This window comes from Phyllostomus hastatus, unplaced genomic scaffold (assembly GCF_019186645.2).
Source record: "Phyllostomus hastatus isolate PE091 unplaced genomic scaffold, TTU_PhHast_1.1 phas_contig_34, whole genome shotgun sequence".
Lineage (NCBI taxonomy): Eukaryota > Metazoa > Chordata > Mammalia > Chiroptera > Phyllostomidae > Phyllostomus > Phyllostomus hastatus.
In genome coordinates, this window is record NW_025333857.1 from 56,588,227 (window position 1) to 56,600,757 (window position 12,531).

Below are 12,531 nucleotides of genomic sequence, written 5' to 3' on the forward strand. Positions count from 1 at the left end.
GCATCGAGGCCTTTTTAGTAAACCTCATGATATTTTGCAGTTTCCCGCTACTCCTTGAAGGCATCAGTTAAGTCCAAACACCCACATTTTGGTCGTCCATCGCAGTTTCTTGTCCCTTTTCTATTTGTCAGATCCTATAGCAGGTCTTCTCCACCAGCAGTCATGCCATAAAGGAATAATTAAAAAAGAGAAAACCACCATCTAAGATATGTGCTTGATTTCTTGTTCAGAAATTCTTCTGAGTGATCATCTTCAGTCATCTGGTCTACTCAAATATCTACAGCCACTAATGATGCCTCTATAGAAAACATGTAAGGCAAATAGTAGGCACTCACAATGACATACTTATCTGCAAGAGTAACAGCAGAATTCATATCTATCCTGTTTATTTCCATGTCCCCAGTGTCTAGAAAGCACAGGGCCTGGCTTAGACTAGCTAATTAATATTTGCCAAATTAATGAAAGAACCCTCCCGATTTTTTGTTATTGTCTTCTCTTATGTCCTGGTAAATCTGGCTGAAAAACACAGGAATTTCTGTACCATATACAGACTCAGTATCCACCCAGTTTCCTATGAAATTGAAATAAAGACAAAAAGTGAATGACAATAATAGCAAGTACAGTTATTGTTATTGTTTTTTTATTGTTGTTCAAGTACAGTTGTCTCCATTTTCAACCCCCCCATCCCCCAACCCCATCCATTCCCGCCTCCCACCCTTGAATCTGCCCCCTTTGGCTTTGTCTGTGTGTTCTTTATATATGTTCCTTGATGGCCCTTTCCCTATTATCCCCTCTTACCCTTCTCTCCCATCCCCTCTGGTCACTGTCAGTTTGTTCTTTATTTCAATGTTTCTGGTTGTATTTTGTTGAGCTAAGTGTGGGGGTTACTTAGACACTAAACCACACAGGACTGTAATAGCCAAGGTGCATTTCTGCAGCCACAAAGGACTATCTCATGGAAGGCATGCGTGCCTACTCACCCTGTTTTCAAATCCCATGGATAATTTGGACATGTTTAAAGATATAGTATGTCATATCATTAATCTGATACTAATAGCTCTATGAATTTATATAAATAACTACATCTCTCTAGGCTCCAGGAACTTGATGAAAAAAATCATTGATACTGAATTGCTCGAACAACCCATTATTTTCTTCAGACCAGTCATCAAAACAAACAAATATGTAAACCCAAACAATTTATACAGAGATCTAAATATGGTTATTTTATAAAGGTCACACTTTCACTTATTCCCCCTTTGTATGCATTTGTTTAGTGGGACTAGAGTGCTCGGGAGTTAAAGAAAGAAAAGATTTATTCAGTTAGAAAAACCAGCAAGATTTGAACCACATTTTAGAATGAGAAACAGCAGTGATGTTATAAAAAAAAACACTACCTGGCTGGCATAGCTCAGTGGATTGAGCTCGGGCTGTGAACCGAAGTGTCGCAGGTTCGATTCCCAGCCAGGGTACATTCCTGGGTTGCAGCAACTACACATTAATGTTTCTCTCTCTCTCTCTCTCTATTTCCCTCCCTTCTCTCTCTAAAAATAAATAAATAAAAACTTAAAAAAAACACCACTAGACCTAAAATTTAAAATGTGTGTGTGTGTATAATGTATGTGCACACACGTGTTCAAATCCTTGGCCTCCTCTAACTGGCTGAGTAAATACAAACAAATCACTTCACCTCTTTGAGCCTCAATTTTGTTTTCTGTAAAATGGACAAAACCATTCTGACCTCACCCTGGCTCTGTTGTGAGGTTTACAGAAAATGCTGAACAGCAAAGTATCTGGCATGGTCCCAGGCAGGTAGCAGACATGCATTAAAATTTGTTGACTCTCAGCATAAATCGGAACAGCTAGTCTCAAATTAGTCTAATTAGAAAATAATTACATAAACCACACCTTTCAATTTTTAATAATGAAAATAAAATATATTTTTCTTGTCTACTCCACTTTCTACTTAACATCAGATATTCCATCACAATTAAGGACCAGAACTCTGTGAACATGACTCCTCTAGAAACAAGAGCTAGATTTCTGATGATGATGATGATGGTGATGATGATGATAATGATGATGATGGTGGTGATGATGATGATAAAGCTATTGCATTCAAAATACTCATGCCACTTAAATTAAACTCCAATTCTGTGGATTTTGCTTAAGACATATTAAAACTGTCCATTCCAAGAGCAATTTTAACTTTTCAGAATACTTTTATGTTCTTCATTTTTGGAACCTTAGCATTAGCACACTCAGATAAATGATGATTTACAATAATTTTCACAGGTCCTTCTGCCTGCTGTGTTTTATCCCCAAAGAGAAGCTGATCCGTATTTCATAGAAGACAGGGCAGCTGTGGCTTTAGAGGTCACCTGGTGCTCCTGCACCCTGCCAGAGCCAAGTGTTTCCTGGGAGTTCCTCCCACCCTGGCAACTCGTGCACACTGCTGTGCCATGTGGTCCTGTCTAGGACTCTGTTCTTCTCTCTTTTCATGCTTTGCTTGACCCAATGGTTTTAACAGCCTCTTATATGGTTATGTATTCCAAATCACCATCCCAGCTGTCATTCCTCAGGCACTTCCTGTGCGGGGATATGACAGATAATTATGCTATGTCCCATCATGTATGAAACCAACATAGCTCATCCTTTTCTTCACAAACCCTGGTCCCCTTTCTCCAAGAATTTCACCACCATCCACCCAGGGAACATGAGTCAGAAACCTGGGAGTATAAACTCATCTTTCACCCTCCCCACCTCCCAAACTCAAGGCTTACTGATCTTGTTTTTTAAATCTTCATGGACTAGACCCATCCTCTCCCACTCTCCTATTGCTGTCTTGCTTCAGGTTCACAGCATCTTTTACCTCCCCTACTGCGGTATTTTCCTAAAAAGTCTTCTTTCCTCTAGGCTTGCCCTGCTCCAATCCATTCTCCACCTGGCAGCCATAGTGAGATATATATATTTTGACCTGAGGACATTTTTCATTGCTTTTTAGAAAAAGAGAAAGGGAGAGAGAGAAACATCAATAGCAGAGAGAGGGGTGTCAATGGGCTGCCTCTTTTAGGCACACAACCAGGGGTAGTTCGCACCCTGACCAGGGATTGCACATGCATGCATTGGGAATGGAAACCACAGCCTAGGTATGTGCCCTGACCTTTTTGTGGGAAACTAACCCACAAACTTTTGGTTACAGGATGCTGGTCCAGTCAACTGAGCCACACCAGCCTGGGCCATAGTGATATTCTTAAAAAGCAAGTCTGACCATGTCACACTGCTACCTACAATCACTCCACATTACCTCTGAGGTGAGACTCTGAAACTTAGCATCTTATACTTTATATGCATTCCTACTAGATTCTCCAGCCCTTAGCTTCTCCCTATTACAATAATGTTCAAGTAATACTAAACTCCTTAGAATAGCTTTCTCTACAATTTTTGCTACTTCACAATCACGTGCTATTTTGTCTCAAGGTTCTTTACATAGAATATTATTTCCTATTATAGTACTCCTTCAAGACTCAACTCAAGATTTGCTTCCTTCAGGAATCCTTCAATGAATCTGCAGGCTCCTGCGATATCACATGACCACCTTCATTCTAGAACTAGTTAGTAAGAACTAACTTTCCTTCTGCACTAGTCTGTGGTTCTTTTCAGAGCAGAAAACTAAGCAGCATGTGACCTTTAAGAATATGGGCTCTGAATTCAGAATGGTGGGGTTGGAATCCTGTCTCTACTAATTACCAGTCAGTTTACAAGCTACCTAGACTGTTTAACCCCAGTTTCGCTATCTTTTCAGAGCTGATAATAACACTAAACTCAATTAATAATTATCAAATCAAATGAGCTGAGATCTAAAGAATGAGAAGGAGGTGACCATGCAAAGACTTGGAGAATGCACCTTTAAGGGAGAGAGAATAGGAGTACCGAGGCACAGCTAATGAAACACTGGGCGCTGAATAATTTACAGCCAAGAGACCCATCCCTTCTCTAACATTCACTCAGTGAAATTCCTAGAATTAACACGAGTCTGCTTTGCAGACTCTTACTACCTAGAATCTGCTTCATTTCTCCTGCTGCATTTGGATCCTTCCCAGACTGTACTATCACACTTAAACTTTGGTTGAAACTTGAAAGCCCTCAGACGTGTGAGAGGTCCACACTGGCAGGGCCCCAGGGATGAACATAAATGCTGAGTGCAGCACTCTGGTAAGAGAAGCTCCATGGTGTGCCTCTGATGACCACTGCAAAGCACAGACATTCCGGGAATGTGGACTTCTTGTCAAACTTGACAGCGGGTTTATTTCAGCATGAGATGCTTTTGCCAAATGAACAGAGACTCAAAGATCACGCTGGTTTTAAAAATGATTTTTGCTTCATAGCAGAGAAATAAAATGATTTATGAGTTTGTCAGGGAACGGATGCTGCCTTTTGGAAAAAAAAATCCTCCCCTTTCCAAAGTGTCATGAATTGCAAATGAACCAATGGGTGATGTGTATGTGTATGTGTGTACGTGTGTATGCACACATGTATTTTAGTGCTTGTCCTCTCTCTTCTTGCCTCTGTGGTTTGGAAGCTGACTCCACTGTGTGCCTTCACTGATACTGCAAGCAAATTGTAATTATAATGTTGAACAGTCATTTCCAAGACAAACCAAATCTGCGTTCCATTAAAGTCATGGAATAGTTAAACATTATTTTTTTTATTCCCGGCCATAATAAAAAACACGTTCCCATTCATCTGATGCTCCAGAAGTCAGAGGGTTCCACATGGTCCCTTCCATGATATTTGGAAACAGATCTTGATGGTGTCCCAGGCATAGCAGCAGGAGGTCAGTGTAACTTACTGTATATCGTGCTCACTGTGGTTTGGACAGTGCTTCATGGAAGTCCTGAAATGGTAATCGATTTCCTCCCTGAGATGCTAAGCCCTCCTGCCAACTGCTGCATGTACTCCCTCAGTGTGGAATCACAGAAGTGAGAGCTATACCTTCTATGGAACTAGAGATGAGGAAATGCGGCTCTTTGGGAGTTCTCTCTAAAGGAAAAAAAATAATGCTTGAGTTTGTCTTTTCACCAGTTTGCAAGAATCATTCTGATGATGATTTTTGTGAAAGTGTCTTTAAAAGGAAGTCTTTCTCTCTAATTCAGCAGTTATTGTATACCAATGCCCTAAATTTATGTGCATTAAGTGCACATTTTAATGAGAAAGTAACTCCTTAAAGAATATTTGGCCCTGACCAGTGTTCCTCAGTTGGTTGAGCATCAATCTGCAAAGCAAAATGTCACCAGTTTGATTTCTGGTCAGGGCACATGCCTGGGTTGTGGGTTCAGTCCTTGGTTGGGGTGTGTTTGAGATGCAACTGATCTATGATTCTCTTGGACATTGATGTTTATCTCCCTCTCCTTTTCCCCCATTTCTCCTCTCTAATAACTAAGAAAGTAAGTAAATAAATAATCTTAAAAAAAGAACATTTGGACTAAAAAAGTGTTCCAGCCTCCACCAGCAAACATCTACCTCCTATAGAAAGTCTAGCTTATGTGCACTTTCTGCATTCTCAACATTTTGCAACCCTGTTGAAAATTACCAACAGGTTTAAAATATCAATTTAAAAAGACCATAATCTTTATACTAGTTTGTCACTCAGCAGATTCTTGTTATACCTCTAGAGTAGGGGATCCTGCTCTGTTTTGGCTTTTAAAGATTTTCCTAATTTTCTAACCAGCTCAACTGTGCATTTAAACAGTGGGTTTCAAATTCTGAGAGTGACTCACGTAAACATATACATTTTATGTTGCAACCCAGTACACACACAAACTTATAATTCATGAAACAATATTTACCTTTACTGCCTAGAGTACACTCTAATATATTTTGCTATCATATCTTATCCCATGCCATTTTTAAAATGCTAGTCACAACCCACTAAACTGAAGAGACAAGGCCTGCAGTTTCAAAACCACTAATTCATCAATTTAAAGGAATGTTTCTCCCTCCACTCCTCCTTCTCCTTCTTCAATATTTTAACCAGGAGTTTCATGGATTTTGTAGCATAAGGGTCTTCAGGATATCTAAGTTACCATGCTGACTCTGAACATTTACAAGGCTCTTTATCCTCCTCTCTAAAATGAGAATAAACATAAATAGTATTGATAAATAGGATTATTGTCAGGGGTGAATGAGATCATGTGCATAAAGCACTTACCTCAGTCCCTGGCACTTAGAATGTTCCCCCCAAATGGTAATGAGTCCCTATGGCAGACTTCTAATCTCACCCTGTTGACCCACAACAAATATCTCTAGATATGATAAAAAAAAAGGGAAAAATTAGTAGGATAAGTCTTCTAGCTCTCCAATTGATAGTGTATACTGATTAATATTCTTAGTTATTTTGTACTTCATATGGGGAAGGAGCCTATCATTGCCAGAAACCACTGAGTTCCCTTCACCATTCTCAATAATGTCTGTCACAGCTTTCCATAGAATAAATTACACAATATAGCCTGAGAGATGCTTGACCAGTTATTTATTAAAGGATTCTAATAAATAGCCAAAAAATGTGCTGAGTGAGCCTTGGCAGAACATTCCAGAGGCTCTCTCTTGTCTCTATCTCTCTTCCTCTTTCTGATTTCTATCTTCCCCTTCATGGTCTTCTTTATGTATTGCTTTTGTCCACTTTCTTTTCTTAGAATGGGATGAAATGGTCCCAGGTTCTATTGTTCCTTCTAATGTCTTTCAAATTCTGAAGTTCTTTCTTTGGAATCTCAGTTTCTACTGGATGGTGGCTGGGTGTGAGGGAAGCTTTCATTCTTTAGATGGTGTTCTAATTCTGTAAACCACCTTGACTTGTTGACATAAGCTTCCCATAGTCCTCCTTCAGTGTAGCCATGACTATATTTCTTGAGAAATGATCATCCTAGACTTAGGATGCTAAAGCCCTCACTGCCCTTTTCCTTCCTGAGCTTCACTGGAAAATCAGCAACATTAATGAATTTGCCTCTCTCTGCCATTAAGATAATTGACATCATACTCAAACAACCTCCCTGTGGCTTCTTGGTGCCACCTGGAGGGGCTGCTTTTCTTATGATGACTCCCAAGGCTTTTACGATTTGGCTCCTGCCTAACTTTCTCTCCTTATCTTCTGCCACGGTTATTCTCCTTGGATACCATTTATTCTTTCTGTTTCTCTATTTCTGACATAAGGTATGATTTACCATATTCCTAGTTTGCTAGAATTTCTCATCCCCATGCCTTTGTCAAAGCTGCCCTCTTGCACGGAAAACTTTCCACCCACTCTACCTATTTCATCTGATTATTGTTATTTATTCCTTGAAACTCAGCCCATATCTTACCTTTTCCCTCCCTGACTCCCCAGGCTGTGTTAGGTCACCCACACCATGCTGTGCACCTTTCTTTACTATAGCATTTACCAATAAGAAGCTGTTTCTCCCAGTACCATAAACTCCTTTTCATTTCTTAATTCTCAGAAATGAAGAATAGGTATTTAGTGAGTATTGGTTAGCAATTAGTTAACTTACTAATTAATCTCAAGTTCAGCCTCTCGTGTGGCTTTCAAAGGTGACTCACTTGAATTCTCTAGACCCACAGAGGTGAAAAGGAATATCCCTTTCCTCTGCCCCATAAAACCTTCCTGGTCTTCCTTTGCCTAAGAGTCGCCTCCTGTCCCATCAGGAGAGAAATCTTTCAGCGACATTCTGGGTTGCTTCAGTGTGGTTTGAATGTGAATGGATATGGTTGTGTGCATGTATGTTTGACATTGCAGCTTGAATGAGTATTTCATCTCTTTTTTAAAAATTCTCTTTTCTACTTCATTTTTATTGTTGACACTATTACAGATGTACCCATTCACCACCCCTCCCCCCAGTCACCTACCTCCACCCAGTCCCCACTCCCCTTTCCCTCTGGCCATGCCACACTATTGTCTGTGTCTATGAGTTATATATACATGATCTTCTTTCTTCTCCACCTTCTTCCATCCAGGGCCTCTCCACCCCTGCCTTTTGACAGCTGTCAATCTGTTCCACGTATCCATGATATTTGTTTTTAGAGTCCTCAATTTAATCCCCTGTCCACAAGTCAGCTTATCACCTCCTGAATTATTTATCAACATTGGAGGCAAAGGAATGTGATCCAGATGGGATTTCCACCTAATGAGAAAAGTGCTTCTTCAAGAACTAGACCAGAGTTCAAAAACTGGAACCCATGGAGGATGCAGAATTCTTCAGCTGTCAAGGAGGTTGCCTCACTATCAGTCATCAGCTGGGGTCAGACTCACAGACTATGCATCCATTTACCAGTCATTGCGTGTGCTGCAAGGACAGTCAGACGCAGGTCTTACCATCAAAGGGCTTAAAGTCTGTTGAAGCAGAGACCAGTAAATAGACCATTAGGATGCAATGATATATATGACAGAATAGAGAATCAGTGACAAAGGATGTAAGGATAATAGAATTCAGTAGATCAATAAAGAAGTAAACACATTTCCAGATAAATCATATGAAAAGTAATTTGGGAATACTCAAAGTTAATGAGGACCAAGACTTATGTTTCCATTGGTTTGATTATCACTTAAAGCCAGAATGCTTGATACATTCTGGTGGATCAGTGAGGATGCTGAGCAGGCTGTAAAGGAATTCAGCATAAAGGCATGAGTGTCTAGACAAGAGACTGCCACTTGAGAGGCTTCCTTGTTTACACTACAGGCTGCATGTTGCAGCAGGGTAAAGGGGTATAAGCAGAATCCAACCCCAGTATGTTGGAGCAGTAGCTAGAAACCATTTTGTATTACCCTATATCCCCTAGTCTTCCTACTTTCACCATGGGAAAAGTGGCAAATGGGGAGGTGAAGACAGATGACTCACAAATTTGCTACCACGTAGTCACTATAGTAAGTGACCCCTGTCCACCCTATTCAACTTTAGGACCTATTTTGTAGTGATTAAGGGGAAATTTTCAAAAGCAGACAAATCAAGATGCAATGATCTATGGCTCTTGATAGACCCAAGTCTGTCCAGCAATTATCCTAAAATTGTCATTGGTCTTACTATTATCTTCTGAAAAGTCCCTAAACCTGGCTTAGTACAGCTTGGTCCTGAGGCCCTCTCTGGTTTCTTCCTTCTTTGATAGGTGGCCTTCTCTTGGGATCATTGATATGACAACTTCTACATTGAGTTCCAGGTTACCTGAGCTGGGTGCAACCCCTCACTGCACACAGGTGGGACCTTAAACCCACAGAAAGTTAGCAGAGAGGGACTTCACTAAGACCACACAATTGGGGCAGGCTTAGTCCTCCCAATTACACTGCCTTGTCTCTTGAAGCTAAGCTTTCATTTTAGGAGATCTAGTCTACCATCTTTAACATCCCTGTCTCAAAGACGGCAGGACAGAGGCTGGGAGGGGGCCTATTGCCTTGCCGATGATCACACAGATACTATATAATAAAAGGAACCATTTAAACCAGGAATGTTGAATTCTACTATTTTTTTCTCTCTGCTATCATATTGGGAAAACCTAGGGAGAACAAATCAATGCTAAGAATCACTCATGTTTGTTGAGGGAAACTCATGTCTCAAGTACTCGAAGTGTCCTCAGATGTTGAGGAGGGTGTATATTGATGTGTTGTCCTTTAAACATGATTTGTAGCAAACTTTCTCCTCAAGCAAATAGGTGCAGATCCATGGAGACTTTCATCTTGTCCATTCTTCAAGAGGTTTTATGCTGCTGGAGTGCCTCGGAGGAATGAAGTCCTCGGACTGTTGTGTGACTTACGCTGCCTAAGCTGCAGCCAGTGCTCGATTGTTCACACGGCTGGAATGTGTTTCTGCCATTTTGACAGTTGCTAGATTGAAATAATCCAACGCCAAGGAATACTTCTGCTTCTCTAATTGGCATACCATGGAGCGGGGGTAGGGGGGATTCCATTAGTCATTAAATGCCTAGAATAGGTGGCTTAGATGCCTCTGTTGACAGAGTCACGAAGCAGGGCTGTAATAGAATCTTACCTGAATGGTGACAGTTCAGAGGAAGGCATAGGCTGCTATCATTGATAAATTCTGGGTACCAGTGAACTATTTAATGCTGTCTCTGAATAAGAAGGAATTTGGAAGTTCATCTAACCCTAAACTCATTTTAAAGTTGAAGGAGACTTAGAGCTGAAGAGTTTTCTCTCAGGTTATAAAGAACAGATAGAATTTAAAACTTCTATGACCCCAAATCTGGGTCTCTGGTTCAAGCATCTATATGGGCTAAGTAGGGTCTCAGTTACAAAGAAGTAACTGAGGCAATAATCTCACAAACTGTGCTTTCACAGAGCTTGCAAACAGTTCTCCAGGCTCAGATACGCAAACACTGTTGACTGTCTGTGTCAACCGCCATACCCCATTTCTTCTTGGCTAACAAAACTCTGAATTTATTCATGTGGTCATGTGGACAGGCCAAGATAGTCAATCATGATTGATGTGAACAATTCAGAACAATCCCATTTCCTTCCATCAGTGATTTACTCAGACGGAGTTCAGCAGTTAACCCAGTTCTGGCCAATCAGACATAAGGAGCAGTCACTGGGGAACTCATGACACTGAGAGCTGCAGCAGCCACCTTGTGACCATGAGAGCAGACATGCATACAAACAAAGGATGGTAGAAACAAAAGAGCAAAGGACCTAGAATCTGTGATCACACAGTTTAGCTGGCAACCAAACCTGGGTCCTCACACCTCTGGATGGCAGGCTAATCCAACAGCACATGGCCTTACCATTTAAGCCATTCATGCTGTTACTTGCAGCTGCCCTTACTTTAAAGATATATTAAGAAAAATTTCAATCATGCTTGAAATTTTGAAAAACAATTTACTCATTAGTGGGACAGTACGCTCTTCAAAAGCAGGGGCTGCTAGGTCTTTCATCCTTGTACTCCCACAGCCCAGAACAGAGTTTGTCCTCATGTGCATGTACAGTAAAGGGATGAAGCATATATACATATATACCTACATAGACAAACAAACTGCAGGGTAAAGTGCGGATGGGTGTGAGTAAATTTGAGAATTAGCATTTGTTGACACCTAACAAGCCAGACCACATTCTAGTGGTTTTTCCAGTCCTTGGGGTACCAAGGCCAGGATGGTGTGAGCTGTTTACCCTGGGTGCAGCCAAGGAGGGGTGCCTTATCCACAAAGGATTTAAAGACAGGACTAAAATGGACTGAAAAGTCTGTCTGCTCTTTATTATCGCCATGAGCCAGAAATTGTAAACAATGTGATAAAACACTGCCCTCTGAGAAAAATCTTTTGTTAGTCTAAATTCTAAACAATTGTTGTGGTTTCCATTGAGTTTTAATAATATAAATGTAAGCTTTAAATTAACTTTTTGTTACTTATCCTTAAATAGAAATTATATTTCCTACACAGAACTTAATTCAGGGAACTCACAGCTATATAGGCAGTTCCCTGTTGGGAACTGCCCTGACTGGTATCAGAAGCTGAAACCCCCGCCTAGGCTAAGGCTAAGGGAACACACTTGGAACCGTAAACCAGCAAGGAGACAAAAGCTTATCTTCCTGGCAGGAATGCTGCTTCTGCTGCTTTATTCATGACTGAACCCCAAAAAGCTTGGTCGGTTAGCCAAAGACGGGTAAGATTCCCCACGGGGGAATGACCTAAGACAGGCACGATCACTTTGGGAGGCCCCCCCCAAAAGAAGGACTTGCGGGGGCTGCAGCAAAAGGGGGGTGATGGACCCTCGCTCCTCAGCTTTGACATAGCCTGAGTTCTCAGCATCTGGGAAAAAACCTCCTTGTCTCCCAGTTGCCTTAGTTCCCTTGCTCCACCTAAGCCTGAAACAATGACAGGGTGGTGCAGCTTGGTACTGAGAAGTGCGGATTCCCCGAGGTTGATCAGGCCTAAGAAAGAACGTGTAAATTACTGTGAAAACCTTCTTTGTTTAGAATGCTCTCAGTTGAATGAGAAGGGTCTTAGAAGGAAGTTAGTTTGTTCCTCAGTCTTACAGCTCTTTGACCCCCGACTCAATAGACCGGCAGAGTTCTTTGTTTTCTATGGTTCCTTACTTCCCCCTAATAAGTACTGTACTTTACCTGAATTATTATGCAGAATGAGCCCAATAAAAGCAGGTACGGACTGTAAATTGGCGCGCTCCCCACTAGGGGGGTGGCCATTTTGTCCCTACTTCCCCACAGAAACTAGTCTGTCTCTGTGCATGTGTCGTTTTTTTCTCGCATGTTTTCGTCGAGCCATTCACAGCGTTCCATGGTCACTGCTGGCCGGTGACCCACGCACAACAGTTCCCAACATGCACAATGCCAGCTATGGCCAGGCGTGTTGACACTGTCTGGAACCATCCTACTTCATGCCAAGTGCAGTTCACATCCCTGGCACTGTGGTATTTCCTGTCCATATATTTAAATGGGTGCTTCTGTTTGAGTACCAACAGCATAGTGATTGAAAGGATGAAGAAACAGAACTAGAATGATTTCGGTTCTGACATTCTGGATG